Source organism: Pinus tabuliformis, chromosome Q (genome assembly GCF_031772625.1).
Source record: "Pinus tabuliformis cultivar Carrire ecotype Pingquan chromosome Q, CPIR1, whole genome shotgun sequence".
NCBI classification, from domain to species: Eukaryota; Viridiplantae; Streptophyta; class Pinopsida; order Pinales; family Pinaceae; genus Pinus; species Pinus tabuliformis.
In genome coordinates, this window is record NC_142296.1 from 1,207,711,365 (window position 1) to 1,207,731,065 (window position 19,701).

General features: G+C 39.1%; 1 pseudogene; it reads right to left on the reverse strand.

Annotated features, from left to right (window-relative positions):
- Positions 1 to 413: 413 nt before the first annotated feature.
- LOC149224113 (7-deoxyloganetin glucosyltransferase pseudogene) overlaps positions 414 to 19,701 on the reverse strand; it is a 36,401-nt pseudogene continuing 17,113 nt past the window's right edge.

Consider the following 19,701-nt stretch of genomic DNA (forward strand, 5'->3'; position numbering starts at 1 on the left):
TCCACTGACTATCCCCTTGCTCGAGGGAATTATATACGGAGTAGTCTACCTAGGCGGAGGAATGGGCCGGTTTCCGTCACCGCCCGGAAAAACCTCCGGCACCGGCCGCCAGAACCGCCAGAAATACCTCCGCCCACCTCGGCCACCCGCCGCGAGCTCCGCCCAGCGCCGCCGCGAGCTCCGCCCAGTTCAATTTCGTAAACTTCCCGCTATTAACAAACGTGGTTGAGTGGCGCAATGGTAGCGCGCCTGACTGCAGAGTACAATGTTACGTGTTCGATTCACAAGGTTAGATATTTTTCCAACTCTCCCTAAACATTCGTTTTACGCGCGAACAAATCCTTCATTGAAATAAACTACCCGCCTACCCCAAGAAGAATTATTCAACGCGATCATGAGCTGGAGAAATCGAATCAAATAATTGGGAGACCTTTCTTCAATTTCTGAACAAATTCTTCCATGTTAGTGTAAGAAGATCCTCCTTTTCCCACTCTGAACGCTGCATCTCTCAACCTCTCAATTCTCATCTTCATTTGCCGCCCTTCTTCCCCTCTCATCAACATCCTCACCATTTTCTCAACATCTTCTCTCCTCACAACTTCTTTCATCTCCATCCCAATCTTCCAGACTTCACTAACGAATCTCCTGTTAGTCTGCTGCTCTGCAAAGAAGGGCCACGATATCATGGGCACACCAGCACATATGCTCTCCAGCGTAGAGTTCCAGCCACTATGAGTCAGAAAGCCTCCCACTGAAGGATGTGAGAGCACTTTAATCTGAGGAGCCCAGCTCACCAAGAAACTTCTGTCCTTCACCTTCTCCAAAAACTCGGGAGGCAGAACAGCAGAGCGACCATGAATCAGGGACGTAAAACGAATGTTTAGCGAGAGTTGGAAAAATATCTAGCCTTGTGAATCGAACACGTAACATTGTACTCTGCAGTCAGGCACGCTACCATTGCGCCACGCAACCACATTTGTTAATCGCTGGAAGTTTACGAAATTGAACTGGGCGGAGCTCGCGGCGGGTGGCCGAGGTGGGCGGAGGAATTTCCGGCAGCCGGAGCCGGAGGTTTTTCCGGGCGGTGACAGAAACCGGCCCATTCCTCCGCCTAGGTAGACTACTCCATTATATACTAGCATTTGCACCTTATGTTGCAAAGGAAACGCAGTAAGGCATAGAGTGGGGAAGAATAGCATACAGTGGGGAAGAATAGGTAATCAAATCCATTGAAATTAAGATTAAATTGATCTATTAAATTGATCTATTGATCTATGAAGAAAAGAAAAGGAAGTCCAACTCATGTCAAAAAAAATTAAATGGTAAGCACAACTTAGACTCGGACCAGAAAATATCTTAGTTTAAATTTTTGTTTTTTGTAATTAAAGGGGAGTGTTGCATAAAATAATTTCAACCACCCATTTGAATAGGAGACAAATGTTTGTTGGAAATCTTCGAAAATTTTATATCGGAACGATGTCAAAACATACAGGTAATGACTCATTTTCTTCGATCAAGTATAGTGTGCATTTGCATGGAGTGCACAAAACAATTACAAGTGATAAGTATATTTATTTTCAAAGTGATTGGTACATTTTTTCCCATTTGCAAATGGATGGTACAACAAACATGGTAAATAAAGTTCTTAAAACATGTTGCAAATAAATTCTGGAGAGCATATAGACAAAATGAAATTTAACTGGTGTCAACAAAGTACAAGAAAACCACCCCTCCTTATTGTCTTGTGAACTTAGTGGAATTACCAATATGAATAGGTCAGCAAAGGTGTCAAATAGTTCAAGCACAATAAATAGGTAGCCTTTCATAAAAATAAAAAAGTATTCCCATTAAAGTAAGTGATGGTACATCTAAGAGGAGTGATTTCCTGAAGGTTTTTGCAACAAAGTAAAGTCAAAAACAAAAGAGATAAGTTAAAACTTAAAAGCAAAAGAAAATTGAACCATGTAAAATTCTAATGACAAGGCAATCATCGATATACATCACTTAAAATTTCAATGTTTCAAACATTTATATATCTAACACAAGGTCAAATGATGAACCAAGGCAATGTTGAATGACCAATTACACTTCCATCAATTTATAAACTCTATTTAGTCAAGTGGAAAGGTTTACCAGATTCATGCCACAGTGACAAATAGAAAAAAAATATGATGAAACACAATGAGAGTAGTTTAACATAAATTGATAAACCAAAAAATGAAGATATGAAAATTGAAAAACCTGAAAAGCTAAATTTGTGAATGCTTGCTTTACGAGTAGAAGAATGTAGAACCTTAGGGCTACTTGCTTTACGAGTAGAAGAATGTAGAGCCTTAGGGGTTAGTTCAAGATGAACCAGACATGAGATCTTTTCCCAAATTTGAGAGGTTACAATTTTGACTTTCTTGATCCTCTTTATATTACGCTCCAAAATAAGGATCAAGGTTTACCTCATTTACCATTCAAAGATCATAGGAAAGTACTTAGAACTTAGAAGGTTTTCCGTGAAGTATTTTCTTTTGAAAAAAAAGGATAAAAAGATGTAAAACTTCAAAAAAACTTGCAACTAAATCACCAAACATGTATGATGTATCAACCTGCAAACTTAGCTGACAACATGCAACATTGTGCGAATTGTATACTCAAGTCCATGAGAGCCAAAAGTTGAAGTGTTTGGAAAGCGTTGAAGAGTCTAGAAAGTGTTACAATTTTAGTATTTTTAGGATATATCCTCCATATAAACCCAAAAATCCAAATTATAAATTACACGTTTTATTAAAATTAAGTGCCTAGTTCTCCCTATGGATGGTCAAAATGACATTTATTAAGCAAAGAAGCCATAGAAGCACTCGAAGTAATGGTAAATGTATAAAGCATGCATACATATGTTTTCCAGAGTCCACACTCCACCCTATGTTAGAGGCTTACCAGAATTTGATCACCACAGAGTCATTAATTGGTCAAGTTTATGAGGTACAAGGTTCATGTATCTCCCCATTCAAAGTGAGTACTATGGAGCAGGATAGATCTTCAATCCCTAGCCGAAGGATGAATAAATCTACCATCACTGATAGGGAAGGCATGTAAAACAATATTAAAACTGCCATCACCGAGGGGAAAGGAACTCCAACCTTGCCTTTAGGTGATAGCAATCAAAATAGATGTAAATAGTGGTAATTCTGATATCACTAAGGGGAATATGTGCAAAAAATATTAACTACTATCACCAAAGGGAAAAGAACTCCAGACCTTGCCTTCAAGTGCCAGCAAGCAAACATATTCATATTTCCAACCAGCGCATCCCTGGTGTGTCACCAGTGTAAAGATAGACTTCCAAATTCCTACCAAAGCATCAATCAGTTTCCAAATAAGATTCAACGGTACTTGGGTATTTATTTAGTTTTAAGAAACCAAAAAGGCTGGTAGGCAGTAGTGTTCTTTTCCCAGTATGTACAATCATTATTGGACAAGCTTAAGCTTTGTTGTATTGGGTTTCAGGACTAAACTTCTGGCTAATTGTTATCATAATGAGATTACAATGGGTAAATTGGACTGTATCGGAAACCTCAAAATAGACTGCCGTAATCTTCACCATTCTTGGTGCTTGATAATATAAATACTGACCTTAGATTTGATGTGTAGGAGGTGCATGATAATATAAACATCGTTGCAAGATTCCTAATTAAAGTTCAGAAATTAGTTTGAAATTAGAAGATCTACACAAATCTAGACCTTTTTGCTGTCAGCTGTGTTTGCGATATATGGAAACGTACTGAATAGTACACATTTAAAACAAGAGAACACAGTAAAAATACACATTTTTGTGACATATGGAACCGTACTGAATGGTACACATTTAAGACAACACAACATAGTAAAAATAAGAGAAGTTGTGATTACTTAAGGAATCAACAAACATGTCACTTGGCAGAATCAAACAATGGTGGGGCAAGAACAACACTCGACTTTAACAGACCCCGCAAACTTCCGTTTGACAACTCTGCTCTAAAATGTAGGATTAACTTAAAATTTCATTGTTCGCATATATCTAGCTATCCTCCGACTAGTAGCAGATAGATTAATACTTTTTCCCTTCGCCAATTGGATGCCCCATTCTCCAATTGCAAATCAGTCCTCAAAATCTTATGTTAATTTTATTAATTATGCAACACCTTATATTAAGATTCTTAACCATGATACAAAAGGATTATAGTATTAGCTGTGACAAATATTTCACATTATAGTTTTTCATTCAATCCCAAATAAAAAGAAACAGTAGATTGGGCACGCTCACAAACGTGAAACCTACACATATGACAGAGCTATTCGTGTTTACTCTATGGTCACTATTTCGAATATGTACTAAGGTGACCTAAAATTTAGGACAAGAATACAAAACATCAAAATATACAAATTTGTTACTTTTGCATATAATTAATAAAATTAATTAAATTTTGGAGTAAGAGAGTAAACTATTTCTCGTTAGTTGACTAAAACTTAGTTATAAGGATTCAAAGTGAACTACTAACCATTTGGAAAGACTAAAAGTCTGTACAGAGGAAGCAGTGGTGGCAGTGATCACATTGGATCAATGAAAATTAGGGACTTGATTATGCCTAGAGGCTTGGTCGTGCCACAAATGGTGAGAAAAAGGAACTAGCAGTTTATCAAGGCCTTGAACTGCTTAGGGCAGTGGAAAATAAGGAAATAGAAAGAATATGAACATAAAATACTATACAAGGGCTGTCATGAACGGGGGCCCTCCATTCATAAAACCCAAAGAAGACTCAAGGATTTGAAAACGTCATAACAGCACTGTCTTCTATTACTCCATATGCAGAAAATTACAGTCAAGAGTGCTAGAACAACACTATCAAAACAGAGTCTTGAAATGCACTAAAATTATAACAAGTTCATAAAACACAGCAACTAAAAAGTAACCTTAAGCGTATGCAAACGCTAGTTTTTATAGGCATCTAAACGATTGCCTAATGCGTAAAGCTAGAAACTGAAAATTAACTAATCTGTCATGCGTAATAAAGGTTCAGCAACACGTCATGAGCCTCGTGGATGAGCTGGAGGTTCTGGTCGTTATGGGAATTGAATCCAGAGTTGGATTATGTCTTCCACAACCTGCGTAACACGGACAAATCACCAGTTGCATTGACGTGACCCAACAGCTTACGCAACACCGTTTAAGCTGCCTTTGTTGACCGTGGCTTGACCCTCGTTGACCGGAGGTGTAGATGATGTGGTTGACCGAACCAATAGCACAGGAACCTTGAGCACCTTTATTCCCACGTGCCCATGTGGATCGTTTTGCAAAATGACACGTGGAACCTTGAGATTAACAAAAAGGCTGCAGAATCACCAGATGGCTGCGGAATCGCTGAATGGCTGCGGAATTGCCAGACAGCTACGGAATCTCTGTAAATATGTCAAAATCTAAACAAAACAGTCACACATTAGCAAAGTTCACTTAATCATGCTTAAAGACATCAAATGTAATGATCTGGGTAGGTTTACAAGGAAAATAAGGCAAAAGAGAGAGATGAGTGAGGGAAAACTGTAGGTAATGATGGATAATCAAGTGCAAGTTAGAGGCTCTACATACCCCCACTACGAGGGTGTTGCATGTCCTCATGCAACGAAAACATTGTTCAATCCACCCGCTGAGATGCCTCTGCTAAGACATCTATTCTTCTCTTCTTCCTTTGTGTGGCCACATTGACTCTTGGTCTTTTCATCAAACATCTGAATTTGGATTGATCAAAGCTCTGTTTAACTTCCTGCATCTCTTCTTGAGATTTTTGTTTTCCTTTTGCCAAAGACCCATATGAAGCATGGTATTATCTTGGACCATCTTGTCCACATTGCTCTGTTCCTTCAGTCTTTCATTTTCTTGTTTGATGTGGCGATTTAGTACCTCCAGCTCAAATACTTCTTGCTTCAGTGATTGAACTTGCTGCTCCAAAGGTTGAATAGTGCTTGGACCAGTAGCTGCTTGTTCTAACGTCTCCAGGTAATTATAAACTTTCTGCTGATCTGGGTCAACCTCTGGTGACTTCTTTGGACTAGGCCCATACTTAAATTCGGATCCATGTTCATATTCAGGTTCATGCTCAAAAGGAATTTCCTCACGTGGAGGACTAGTCTCAACATACTCAGCGTGTGGAGGGCTTTTCTCAAAGTCAAGTCTTGTAGCAACCTTTTGGGGTGTGCTCAAGTCAATAAAGAATGATTCTTTGTTCTCGGTGGTCCCCATTTTTCTTTGTAACCTGCTGCTCCTTCTCACGGTGGTGATGCTCTGTTTTTCTTTTTGTTGCTTCTGTTTTTGTTTTTGCATCTTTTTGGAAAGGGAAGCCTCATGAAGTTGGGCCAACCTATGTGCCAATGGCTGAGTGTCCTCTTCACTAGAATTCTCAGGAGTAAGGTAGGTTTCTTGAGCTATGGATTTTCCTTTATCTTTCTTTTGTTTCTTCCTATTCTCCTTTTTCTTTTGAGCAGCTTCTTGTACAATTTCTATTGGCATTATGATTCAAGTGTTGTCCTTGATGGCAACTCACTCAGAGGATGGTACAGGTGCTCAGAGGTTGGTACAGGTGATGGCAACTTAATCAGAAGACAGATCTTAGTACAGCATGCCAAGGAAGTTCATATACGCAAGTTCGTTAAGCCCAAGTCGCGTGTACACGCTAGTTGGATTCATAAAAAGTGCGTGTATGTGGAAAAGTATCTTTGGTCCATGGTGGTTAGTCCTTGGAAGTTGTGCCTATGATTTCGGACCATTGTGTCTCGACGGGCGTGTCGATCCCTAGTTTTGAAGTTAATGGTATTGTGTTACTATGGTTTTGGCTCTTGGTATTGAGCTAGGCCTAAGACTATATAAGGAGAAGAAGATCATTAGGCAAAATCATCTTTCGACAAGGCTTGAATATCTAAGAGAGAAAGAGATCTGATATGCAGGTTCTGGGTTGCTTGATCTAAGCCAAGGAGAGATCACATCGGTTGATGGAAGACTAGATCTAAGGATAGATCGGGATCTAATGGTTTGAAATGCACTATCATGATATGGTTGATTATGCGTATTTCTAGATCTGCATATTGTCGCAATATTATGTTCTGGGTCTAACTAATGTCTGGCACAGCTGCAAATTGAGAAAGTTTATTTTTAGATCTGTACGCAGGTTGGCTTCGGTAAAAGCGCGTGTATACGCGGGTTTTGCTCATTGAAGTAGCGTATATCTTTTGAAGCTTGATTTTGGGTTTACAGTAGGGTCTGACTGTTATTGCAGAGTTCTGTAGTCTGCTCTGTGTTCTGGTAACTGGTGATTGACAGGGTTCAGTGGTTCAGTGATTCAAAGTTTGGTTGCTTCAATGATCTGTTGTGGAAATTGAATGAATTGTGGTCTTCAGATTGTAATGTTGTGCTTCAGGAATATCCAAGTCTGAAAATGTATGAAAAGTGATACCTGAAAGAAAGAAGATTGTAGGTCAGCACCTACGTACTAGTATCTTGGCTAGTACAAGAGCAAAGGGGGTTGGAGCTCCCTTCCAAGGAAGTTTGGAGAACGAGAGAAGGTTGTAGCCTTCTGCAGGTTGTAGCCTGCGTACTGGTATAAGGCTGCACCAGTACAAAAGATTGTAAACTGAAGTTTCATATTAAAGAAAGATAGAGACAACTTGCAGCAGGTGGTTTTCACCCACATTGGGTTTCCACCTTATATCTTGGTGTTCATGTGTGTGGCTTTTGATCTGTTCTGTTATACTGCACATGTTTACTGTTAATGTGGTGAATAATGTCCTGATGCAATTAACTGAAGAATAAGCTAACTAAATTGTGAGTTTTCTTCTTATACGCTGTTTTACTTAGTCACAGTAGCGTGTACACGCTGGTTCACTTAACTGAAGTAGTGTATATGTTTCTGAGCATTGAAAAGTTTGATTGATCTGATAATACTGATTCACCCCCCCTCTCAGTATTATTTCCAACAATTGGTATCAGAGCAGGTCCTTCAGAGAAGCTTGATCGCTTGAAGGTAGATCATTCATCATGAGCAACTACGAGAAAGAAGCATCAATCAGGCCACCGGTTTTTGATGGAACAAATTTCAATTATTGGAAGGTAAGAGTTACTGCATATCTTCAATCTCTTGGTACAGAAGTTTGGAACATTGTAGAAACAGGCTATGCTTTTCCTTCAGCTACTCCTACAGATCCAGCTGAGAAAAAGACATATGAAACAAATGCAAAAGCAGTCAGTACTCTATTAGGAAGTATATCCCAAACAGAATTCATGAAGGTCATGCACTTCAAATCAGCAAAAGAGATATGGGACAAAATGATCACTAGCTATGAAGGAGATGAACAGGTAAAGCAAGCTAAACTTCAAACTCTCAGGATTCAATATGAGACTCTCAAGATGTATAATGATGAAAGTGTGGCTAATTATTTTCTTCGGGTAGATGAGATTGTTAATTGTATGAAAAATTTGGGTGAAGAAATAAAAGAGACTATAGTAGTTCAAAAGATTCTAAGATCATTATCCCCCAAGTTTGAATCTAAAGTATCTGCAATAGAAGAAAAGGAAAATCTCAAAGTTCTCACTATGTCTCAGCTACATGGAATTCTAACTGCTTATGAAATGAGAAAGGGAGGTCCATCAAACAGAAGGGAAGCTGCTTTTAAGGCATCAGGAAAAGAAGATTACTATGAGGCAAGCCATGTTCCAGAAGAAGAGGAAGAAGAATCAAATTTTGTCAGAAATCTTCAAAGGGGTGCTGGAAGGTTCAGAGGTAAGCTACCTTTCAAATGCTTTGCTTGTGGAAGAGTAGGTCATTATGCTGCAAAATGTCCTAATAAGGATAAAGGAAAAGAACCTGCTAGATGGAATAAGAAACAAAGTGCAAATAAGAAAAGCTACTACACCCATGAAGATAGTGATGGCTTATCAAACAGTGATGAAGATGAACAAGGTAATAAATATAAGCTATTAATGGCATTTGAAGATGATGATTATGAGGATGCTGTAGATGTGGATAATCTCTATAATGAAATTACTAGACTCAAGAGATGCATAGAAGAAAAGAGTGTGATCATTGATACTTTGCAATTTCAAATTGATGAAAAGGAAAAACATCTTGAAAAACTAGAAGGTGAAATTGTTGGTCTCAGAAAAGAAATTGAGAAAACAAAAGCTATTAATCTTAAGTTTGTCAAAGGATCTGAAACTTTGGATGAGATTATCAATGTGCAGCGGTCTCCTCTAAACAAGACAGGTTTGGGCTATAATGGAGAAACCTCTCAAGCATCCACCTCAAAAAGTTATCTTGATGCAGCAAGAAGAAATGAGCAGAAGAACAATGAAGATAATCAGGTAAAGCAGGGACGAATTACAAACAGAAACTATCAGGGACAATCCTTCTTAAAGGTGAACAAAAGCTACAACCAACCACAGGTAAAATCTTCTCAGTTTGGCACAAGAATAGATGAAAATAGAAATTACAATCAGTTGGCTGGTAGATTCAATAACCGCAGAAGCTTCTTCAATGGACAATGCTTTTCTTGCCATAACTTTGGTCACAAAGCAGCTCAATGTGTTGCATATAAAACAATCATGACTAGGGAAGCTCAAAAACAAAGAAGTATGACAGGGATTACAAAGAGGACCTATAACAACTTTTCGGTTCTTGAAAATGAAGTTGAATGTTCTATTTGCAATAATTTTGGTCATAAAGAATCTGAATGCAGGAGCAGGTTTCAGGAGAAAAAGGAACAAGCCACGAGCACCAAAAAATGGAGAATAAAGGAACCTCAGACAGAAAGATGTGGGATAGCTTTTTATGCAGAAGGACAGGAAAATCTATGGTACATTGACAGTGGATGTTCGAAACATATGACAGGTGATAAAGAAAAACTTGAATCTTATTCTACTTTAGAAAAGGGAAAGAAAGTTTCTTTTGGAAATGATACTCCTGCAACTATAAAAGGAAAAGGTATTGCTCCTTTGAAGGAAAAGGTCAAGGCTGGAAATGTTTTGTATGTTGATGGATTGAAGCATAATCTACTAAGTGTCAGCCAGATGTGTGATCAAAAAACCGAGGTTATTTTCAGATCGAATGGATGTCTTGTTCGTGATCTTGATACAGGTAAAACAGTTCTCAAAGGCAAAAGAACTCCAAATAATCTGTACATATTTGAAGAAGGACAACAACAATGCTATCTTAGCAAGGATGAAGAGCACTGGTTATGGCATCGAAGGTTGGGACATCTAAGCTTCTCACAAATAAGGAAAGCATGCAAATATCAGGCAGTTCGCGATCTTCCAGATATCAAAATTCCAGACAACACCATATGCAAATCTTGTCAGTTTGGAAAGCAAACCAGAACTAACTTTCCAGAGAAGGAAGGATCAGCTAGCTTGCCTCTTGAGCTAGTCCATACAGATGTATGTGGTCCATTTAGGAAAAGGACACCTCGAGGAGAAGAATATCTGATATTATTCATTGATGATTTCTCAAGGTTTGTTTGGTTAGGGCTTATGAAGCACAAAGATGAAGCATTCGAAAAATTCAAATCCTTCAAAGCATTGGCTGAAAATGAATCAGGACACAAAATTAAGTGCCTCAGATCTGACAGAGGTGGGGAGTTCACATCAAATGAATTTTTCGATTTCTGCGATGAACATGGGATAAGAAGAGAATTCTCTACAGCTAGAACTCCTCAGCAAAATGGGGTTGTGGAAAGAATGAACAGAACTATCCAACAAATGGCTCGTGCTATGCTCGATGAATCAGGTACTCCTGCAACCTTCTGGGGTGAAGCTGCACATGCTGCTGTTATCATTCTTAACAAAACAAATGTCCGAGTAAACAGCACTCAAACACCTCATGAGCTTTGGAGTGGTAAAACTCCTTCCGTGAAGCATTTCAAAATCTTTGGGAGCAAATGTTATATTAAGAATACTGATGAGCAACTTGGCAAACTTGAACCTAGAGCAGATGAGGGCATTCTTCTTGGTTATTCTCCACATAGCAAAGCATACAAGTGCTACAATAAAAGACTTGGCAGAATTGTTGACAGTATTGATATAGTGGTTGATGAGAAGGGATATATTCCTAGGCAAGTTCATCATGAAGACATTGAAGAAGATGAAGGTTACTCTCAAAGGCGAAATGATGAAGAAGAAGAACCTCAAGAAGAAGAAGAATCTCAAGAAGAACCAGAGGAGCAGACAAGAATAGAAGAGAAGACTCCATCCAGATATGTCCAAAAGAATCATCCAGAAACTCAGATTGTGGGGCAGAAAGAAGCAGGAGTACAAACAAGAAGGACACTTGCAGAAGCTTCAAGCTACTTGGCTCTACTCTCCTCCATTGAACCACAAAATGTGAAAGAAGCATGCAAAGATGAATGTTGGGTCAAAGCAATGGATGAAGAACTTGAGCAAATCGAAAAGAACAACACTTGGGAATTAGTTCCTAGACCAAAAGATAAGAATGTAATAGGAACAAAATGGGTCTTCAAGAATAAATTAAATGAAAATGGAGAAGTAATTAGAAACAAGGCCAGACTTGTTTGTAAAGGGTATGCACAGCAAGAAGGAATAGATTTTGAAGAGACCTTTGCTCCTGTGGCAAGACTAGAGGCCATCCGAATGTTCCTTGCTCTCTCAAGCTTTCAAAACTTCAAGGTATTTCAAATGGACGTGAAATCAGCCTTCCTGAATGGAGACTTAGAAGAAGAAGTATATATTGAGCAGCCAGATGGTTTTATTCTTGGGAATGATCCAAACCTTGTATGCAGATTGAAAAAGGCACTCTATGGGCTCAAACAAGCTCCAAGGGCTTGGTACTATCGGTTGGACAAATATCTTCACCAACAAGGCTTTTCAAAAGGATCAGCAGATAGCAATCTCTATATAAAAGTTGAAAATAACAAATTGCTAATTCTTGTTGTTTATGTAGATGATATTATTTTTGGCAGCAATGAAGAGACTATGAGTCAAAACTTTGCCTTGGTTATGCAGAAAGAATTCGAAATGTCACTTCTTGGAGAATTGACATATTTTCTTGGATTGCAAATCCAACAAAATGAAGGAGGTATCTTCTTGTCTCAAACCAAATACCTCAAGCAGATCTTGAAGAAGTATGGCATGGAAGAGTCAAAGCCAGTATGTACACCCATGGTTACAGGATGCAGCCTCAGTGCAAATGATGAATCAGCAGCAGTTCACCAACCCACTTATAGATCCATGATTGGGAGTTTGCTTTATTTGACAGGTACTCGACCAGATATTACACATGCAGTAGGAATGGTTGGAAGATTTCAAGCCAACCCAAAGGAAACTCATCTTCAGGCAGTCAAAAGAATCTTCAAATATCTTCAAGGGACCCAAAACTATGGCTTATGGTATCCTAGAAATACAGATCTCACTCTTCATGCTTACACAGATGCAGATTGGGCTGGAAGTGTGGATGATAGGAAAAGCACAAGTGGAGGTGCTTTCTTCATGGGTTCCAGATTAGTATCTTGGTTCAGCAAGAAACAAAGTTCGATTGCCTTATCTACAGCTGAAGCAGAATATGTGGCTGCAGCATCTTGTTGCACACAACTTCTTTGGATGATGCAGACCTTGCAGGACTTTCAAATCACTTGCACTCCACCTGTCTCTATCTTATGTGATAATACAAGTGCAATCAGCATTTCAAAGAATCCAGTCATGCACTCAAAGACCAAGCACATACCAATCAAGTACCATTTTCTTCGGGAACAAGTGCTTGAGCAGAAGGTCAAGTTGGAGTATGTTCCTTCTAAGGAGCAAGTTGCTGATATTCTCACAAAGCCACTGCCCAGGGAAACTTTTGAATATCTCAGACAAAAGCTGGGAGTAGTTGATGCTTCATCCTGTTGTTGAAGTTTGTTTGTTCTACAGAAAAGTTGGTATACGCAGGTTACGGAAGGGATATGCGCGTATATACGCGGATTCCTGCTGGGTAAGTCGCGTGTATGTTGGACGCTTGTTGCAGAAAGAATATCCGCGTACATACGCTGTTTTATACAGGAGAAATCGCGTATATGAAGTTCTGAACAGCAAGGGAAAACTCTGAAGTTCTGAACAGCAATGGGAATGTCAGAATTCTTCAGGCACAGTTTCAGGGAGTGCAACAGGCACAGGTTCAGGGGGAGCAGCTTAAAAGTCTCATAAAGCATTGTTGGCATTCAGATGTTTTGGTTGTTGGTTTCAGGAGAAGGAGCTCAGAAAGAAATCCTGGTTGCTGATCTAACAAGATGTTTATCAGATGCTGCTGGTGCCTTTCCTAAGTCTTGGTCTAGATCTGTTGTCTCTATGTCATGTATCTCTCTTATGATGTCAAGGTCATGTAACGGCCTATGTTGGTTTCCCCACTATGCCTGGGATGAATGCTGTAATATAATTGGTTGTTTCTGATATGTCCCCTCTTGGTAGGGAGTATGGATGTATGTATTGAGTCTTTTGGTGATAGGAAGGTCCCTTATGGTGTATAAGTCCTGGTTCTTGTTGAAGAACATCTTTTGCAGATCTGGCCTACTGTCAGGGGGAGCACGAGTCAGCACAGCCAAGCAGAGGTATCAGCATGTCCTCAGGGGGAGCACAGCCCTTTGCCCTTGATGTCAAAGGGGGAGAGTGACTTGGTGTGGTGGTTGCCATCAAGTCCAAAGGGGGAGATTGTTGGCATTATGATTCAAGTGTTGTCCTTGATGGCAACTCACTCAGAGGATGGTACAGGTGCTCAGAGGTTGGTACAGGTGATGGCAACTTAATCAGAAGACAGATCTTAGTACAGCATGCCAAGGAAGTTCATATACGCAAGTTCGTTAAGCCCAAGTCGCGTGTACACACTAGTTGGATTCATAAAAAGCGTGTGTATGTGGAAAAGTATCTTTGGTCCATGGTGGTTAGTCCTTGGAAGTTGTGCCTATGATTTCGGACCATTGTGTCTCGACGGGCGTGTCGATCCCTAGTTTTGAAGTTAATGGTATTGTGTTACTATGGTTTTGGCTCTTGGTATTGAGCTAGGCCTAAGACTATATAAGGAGAAGAAGATCATTAGGCAAAATCATCTTTCGACAAGGCTTGAATATCTAAGAGAGAAAGAGATCTGATATGCAGGTTCTGGGTTGCTTGATCTAAGCCAAGGAGAGATCACATCGGTTGATGGAAGACTAGATCTAAGGATAGATCGGGATCTAATGGTTTGAAATGCACTATCATGATATGGTTGATTATGCGTATTTCTAGATCTGCATATTGTCGCAATATTATGTTCTGGGTCTAACTAATGTCTGGCACAGCTGCAAATTGAGAAAGTTTATTTTTAGATCTGTACGCAGGTTGGCTTCGGTAAAAGCGCGTGTATACGCGGGTTTTGCTCATTGAAGTAGCGTATATCTTTTGAAGCTTGATTTTGGGTTTACAGTAGGGTCTGACTGTTACTGCAGAGTTCTGTAGTCTGCTCTGTGTTCTGGTAACTGGTGATTGACAGGGTTCAGTGGTTCAGTGATTCAAAGTTTGGTTGCTTCAATGATCTGTTGTGGAAATTGAATGAATTGTGGTCTTCAGATTGTAATGTTGTGCTTCAGGAATATCCAAGTCTGAAAATGTATGAAAAGTGATACCTGAAAGAAAGAAGATTGTAGGTCAGCACCTACGTACTAGTATCTTGGCTAGTACAAGAGCAAAGGGGGTTGGAGCTCCCTTCCAAGGAAGTTTGGAGAACGAGAGAAGGTTGTAGCCTTCTGCAGGTTGTAGCCTGCGTACTGGTATAAGGCTGCACCAGTACAAAAGATTGTAAACTGAAGTTTCATATTAAAGAAAGATAGAGACAACTTGCAGCAGGTGGTTTTCACCCACATTGGGTTTCCACCTTATATCTTGGTGTTCATGTGTGTGGCTTTTGATCTGTTCTGTTATACTGCACATGTTTACTGTTAATGTGGTGAATAATGTCCTGATGCACTTAACTGAAGAATAAGCTAACTAAATTGTGAGTTTTCTTCTTATACGCTGTTTTACTTAGTCACAGTAGCGTGTACACGCTGGTTCACTTAACTGAAGTAGCGTATATGTTTCTGAGCATTGAAAAGTTTGATTGATCTGATAATACTGATTCACCCCCCCTCTCAGTATTATTTCCAACAATTTCTTGCAGGGTTTCTGCAATGATTCCTTGAGCTGTTTGATCAATGCCTTCAGCAGGTTCAGGGTCAATTTCATGTTCAGAATGATGGGCAACATTTTCTTCTTCAACAGGGTCTTGGACAGTTTCTTCTTGGACAACAGTTTCAGGGGTAGCCTCTTCTCTTTTTCTTCTACTCTTTCTAGGCACAGAGGTTTCTCCTGCTTCTTCAAAGTGGTTTCTCACAAGAAATCTCTCCCAGGTATCTCTTTTTGCTTTCAACTGTTCCTCAACTAGCATCTTAACAAGACCATGATGATACAGATGTTGTTCAATGTTTCTTGGGTTCCTTTGGACAATTGAACACATTTTTCTAAGACTTGAGAGTAGAAAATATGGAAGGTTAATATCATCTCCTAAGAAATGCATCATGACTTTGGCATGGTAAACATATAAAACTCCAAACCTTCCCTCACAAGTAAAGAATTTTTGCACTAATAAAAGTAAAGTTGTCCATTCTTCCTTGACATAAGTAACAGGAATCCCTTTTGTAAAAATGCTGGTATCCATACCTGGATTCTTTAAGATTTGCTTCCATTGTTGGTCTTGTACTGATCTGTTTTTAAACCATCTTTCTCCAGTTTGTGGGAGTGAAGTGGCCTGTGCTATACTGCTCTCAGTGACTGTAAACTTTAGGTCCCCTATCTCCACTTGATTGTCTTTGTCTCTAAAGGAACGTGCAAAGGCCTTCGTAACCTCTTTGTGGTAACCTCTGAATTTCTGGATGCATTGGAGCCAGTTTGCTTTCTGCAAAGCCTCTTTAACATGAGGATATCCCTCTAGAAATTTTGAACCCTCTGGTTCTGCTCTTAAGAGTTTACCCATTGGCTCTACGGCTCTGTTCTAAAACTTTTGGAAAAAAAAAAAGGTTACACAGCTTCAACAGTGGCCTCAACACAGTAAATTTACGGCTCTAATGTAACAGCCGTAACATACTTTCACTGATAATCAGAATTAGCAGAGAGGAAGAAGTAAAACAGAGTATGGCTAAGGTAGCAGCGTAGTGAGCACAGCGGAATAAGGGAACTGTGGAAATGAAACAGCGTGAATGGAATGATACGAGCGTAGGAGGGTTATGAAATGATGGGTAGAAACGGTTAGGTCCTTATGCTTCGGTCATAGGTTTACACTTGGCTGCGGGATTATGACGTAGAGAGATGTAGTACAGTAGTCTACGTCACTTAGGTACGAGAACCTTAATGGAGGAGCAGCCGCAATTGAATTTCAAAATCATGATGAACAGGATCGATAAGTGTGGGGGATACGTGGATTTTTGGTCTCATGATGGAAAAGACTGGTAATCATTACATTAAATGGCAAGAAACATAACCCGAAAACTTTGCAAAATGAGATAACTGTAAGTTTAGGATTTAGATCATACCTCATATCCGCGCTTGGATTGCCTTTGATCATTTGCCACTAACCCTTCATTGTTTTATTGCTGTTGCATGACTCTTTTCCACTTATTGTTGATGACTTCTGAACTGTAAATTTCTTTTCAAACAGACTGTGTTTCTTTTATGCAGGTGCAGAGAGCTGCGGAATTGCTGAATGGCTGCAGAATTGCCAGACAGCTGCGGAAACTGCAGTGGTACCCTCCGGCTGCATAAAACAACTTTAGTTATCTAAAAAAAATAACTTTATTGATGGAATGAAATGTAATGAATGGATGGATGGATGGAAAGAAATGAGGTGGAGTGAGAGTGATTAAATGAATGAGATGGTGAATGAAGTGGATGAAGTGGCGAAATGAGATGGAAGAGAGAGAGATATTTTTTGGAAAACATGAGGTGTCAGGTGACCCTGATTTTCACCTCAGGTTTTCTGCATAAGACTGCCAATCAGAGATTGGTTTTCAGGCTTATACATTTATTTTCTTTTTTCTTTTTTCTTTTTTTTTTTCTTTTTTTCTTCTTCTTCTTCTTCTTCTTCTTTTTTTTTTTTTTTTTTTTTTTTTTAACCAAAGATTAGGCTGATGGACGAGAAGAATCCTTCTCCACCAACCTGATTGCAGAATCTTCTTTAAACAACTTTACAAACTCTTCTTTTGAGAATGGCTTTTGGTAGATTTTCAAGCGATGGCCATTCACAATAAGAGGAGTATGAAATTCATCAATAGTTTTCACTCGAACTGCTCCATTGCTAAAGACTTCATCAATCTCATATGGCCCAAGCCAATGAGTTTGAAACTTTCCTTTGAAGTCTTTGAACTTTGAATCAAACAATAGAGCCCAATATCCTTTCTGAAACTTTCTTTCTTTGATATGACGATCATGCCATTTAGATCTTTGGTGCTGAACTAGATCGGTCCTTAGAATTGCATCTTGTCTTATTTCATCTAGCTCATTTAGCTGGTCCATTATGTGTTTTTGGGCTTCTGAGAGGCTCATTCCCAATTGGACTGCCATCTTGAAGGTCTTGATTTGGAACTCAATGGGGAGCAGGACTTCCTTCCCATAAACAAGTTCATAGGGAGAATGTCTTGTTGTGTTCTTCCATGTAGTTCTATAGGCCCATAAGGCTTCAGGGAACCTTTCCGCCCAATCTCTTCTATGAAGATGAACAGTCTTGGTGATAATGCCTTCAAGAACTTTATTGGTAGATTCCACTTGGCCATTGGATTGCGGATGGTAGGGAGTAGATGTTCTGTGCTTGATCTTATATTCCTCAATCAGCTTCTCCATCAATTTAGATGTAAATTGGCTGCTCTGATCTGTTACAATTTCCCTTGGGACACCAAAACGAGTGAAAATATCCTCAAAAATAAATTGAACAATTGAATTTTCAGTGGCAGAAGGCAATGCCTTGGCTTCTACCCACTTAGTAACATAATCAGTACAAACCAGTATATACTTCTTTTGCTTTGATTGTGGATTAATTGGTCCAACGAAATCTAGAGCCCATTTCTCAAAGGGTTCAATGCATACCTGAGGCTGTAGAGGCATTTCATTTGAAGGAGTTGGTTTCCCAACTCTTTGGCAGCTATCACACCTTCTAACATACTGCTTTGCATCTTTAAAGAGAGAAGGCCAATAATATCCTAGAGAAAGGATTTTATAAGTTGTCCTCTTGTCAGCAAAGTGCCCGCCACATGGTTCATCATGTCATGCCTTAAGGATGTCAGGCATTTCATCTTCCCGAACACACCTTCTGATTATACAATCTGGCCCTATTTTGAACAATTCATTAGAAATCCAAGAAAAATGTGAACTCTCCTGAATGATTTTCCTTTTCTCATTAGGAAATAAGTGTAGAGGTAGCTTCCCTGTAACTAGATAATTAGCCATATCTGCATACCAAGGAGTCTTGGTAGTCACTGCAAACAAGTATTCATCTGGAAACTTATCTTCTACTGGAGAATCTTCATTAGTGTTTTGGATTCTAGACAAGAAATCAGCTACTGTGTTTTGTTTTCCAGGTCTATCTAACACAATAATGTTGAATTCTTGTAAAAGTAAAAGCCATCTTGTAACTCTACCATTAGTGACAGGTTTGTTCATCAAATATATTATGGCAGAGTGATCAGTATGGACAAAGGTTTCATAGCCGGTTATGTAGTGTCTAAACTTATTGATCGCATGTACCACAGCTAAGAACTCTTTTTCTGTAACAGTATAATTTAACTCAGTGGGAGTCAAATTCTTACTTGTGTAATAAATGGCATAAGGGATGAAATCTTTTTGTCCCAAAACAGCTCCTAGAGCTGTATCTGAAGCATCAGTAGAAATGTGGAAAGGGAGTTTCCAATTTGGTCCCCTTAAGATGGGTGCTTCAGATATTCTAGTCTTTAAAGCTTCAAAGGCAGATTGACACTCAGGATCCCATTTGAACTCACAGTCCTTGGTAAGCAATTTGGAAAGAGGGGATGCTATCTTAGTGAAGTTTTCAATAAATCTTCTGTAATACCCAGTAAACCCAAGAAAACTTCTAACATCTTTCTGGCAATTTGGAACAGGTAACTTAGAGATGACTTCAACTTTGGATCTATCAACCTTAATCCCATCTCCTGAAATATGATGTCCTAAAACAATCCCTTCAGTAAACATCATAAAACACTTTTCATGACTTAAAGAAAGATTTGTTTCCTTACATCTTACCAGTACTTTTTCCAAATTTTCCAAAGCTTCTTCAAATGTATTACCATAAACTGTGAAATCGTCCATGTATACTTCTACACAATCATGAATCAGATCTGAAAAGATTCCTAGTACAGCCCTTTGAAATGTAGAAGGTGCATTGCACAATCCAAAAGGAAGTACTCAGTAGGCAAAAGTTCCCCAAGGACAAGTGAATGTGGTTTTGTCTTGATCTTCAGGTGCTACCTGAATTTGATTATACCCACTAAAACCATCCAAGAATGAGAAATACTTTTTACCTGCTAAAGTGTCTAGTACCTGATCAATAAAAGGTAGAGGGAAATGATCCTTTAAGGTTGCCTTGTTCAATTCTCGATAATCAATGCAAACTCTCCATTTACCATTCT